The following is a 1296-nucleotide window of genomic DNA, read 5'->3' on the forward strand; positions in this document are numbered from 1 at the left end:
GGATCAAGCGACAGCTGGCCGAGTTCCAGGACATGCGGCTGCAGCTGGCCAATATGAGCGGGACCACTGCGTGAAGGGAGGGGAGGCCTCCCCTGGCATTTTTGCAGCCTGCAGAGACCAGAGGCAAAGCAGGGGGATGTGGGGACTCAGGGCAGGATCCGTGGATCTGGTAATGCAGGACCACATTCGATGGAGAAGGAGAGAGAATCCTGTGAGAGGAAGCAGCTGGAGGGAAGCAATAAGTGCAGAGTGCAAGCCAGCCAGCTGAAAGTCACAGGGGTCCAGAAAAAGAAACAGCAGCAGGTCCCATGGTGTAATGGTCAGCACTCAGGACTTTGAATCCTGGAATCTGAGTTCAAATCTCAGTGGGACCTCCTGGAGCTATGTTGGTTTGATGCAAATCCATGGAACAAAATGTGCTTGGTTTTCCTGTCTCTGGATGCATGAGAGTGAGTGTTCTTTTCCATGACAGATGCCCACTGGATAGCTTATGCTCAAATAAATTGGTTAGTCTCTAAGGTGCCTTAAGTAATCCTTTTCTTTTTGCGAATACAGACTAACACGGCTGTTACTCTGAAACCTGTCATTATGCAAGGCACTGCATTTCATAGAATCATAGAATCATAGAATATCAGGGTTGGAAGGGACCTCAGGAGGTCATCTAGTCCAACCCCCTGCTCAAAAGCAGGACCAATCCCCAATTAAATCATCCCAGCCAGGGCTTTGTCAACCCTGACCTTAAAAACTTCTAAGGAAGGAGATTCTACCACCTCCCTAGGTAATGCATTCCAGTGTTTCACCACCCTCCTAGTGAAAAAGTTTTTCCTAATATCCAACCTAAACCTCCCCCACTGCAACTTGAGACCGTTACTCCTTGTCCTGTCCTCTTCCACCACTGAGAATAGTCTAGAACCATCCTCTCTGGAACCACCTCTCAGGTCGTTGAAAGCAGCTATCAAATCCCCCCTCATTCTTCTCTTCTGCAGACTAAACAATCCCAGTTCCCTCAGCCTCTCCTCAGAAGTCATGTGTTCCAGACCCCTAATCATTTTTGTTGCCCTTTGCTGGACTATCTCCAATTTATCCACATCCTTCTTGTAGTGTGGGGCCCAAAACTGGACACAGTACTCCAGATGAGGCCTCACCAATGTCGAATAGAGGGGGACGATCACGTCCCTCGATCTGCTCGCTATTCCCCTACTTATACATCCCAAAATGCCATTGGCCTTCTTGGCAACAAGGGCACACTGCTGACTCATATCCAGCTTCTCGTCCACTGTAACCCCTAGGTCCTTT

General features: G+C 49.1%; 1 non-coding gene across 1 annotated transcript; it reads left to right on the forward strand.

Moving 5' to 3' along the window:
* The first annotated feature begins 302 nt into the window (after window positions 1-302).
* On the forward strand, window positions 303-374 carry TRNAQ-UUG (transfer RNA glutamine (anticodon UUG)). Its single transcript has one exon. It is a non-coding gene; the product is annotated as a tRNA-Gln (tRNA).
* The last annotated feature ends 922 nt before the right edge of the window (window positions 375-1296 follow it).

This window comes from Eretmochelys imbricata, chromosome 22 (assembly GCF_965152235.1).
Source record: "Eretmochelys imbricata isolate rEreImb1 chromosome 22, rEreImb1.hap1, whole genome shotgun sequence".
In the NCBI taxonomy this organism is placed as follows: domain Eukaryota; kingdom Metazoa; phylum Chordata; order Testudines; family Cheloniidae; genus Eretmochelys; species Eretmochelys imbricata.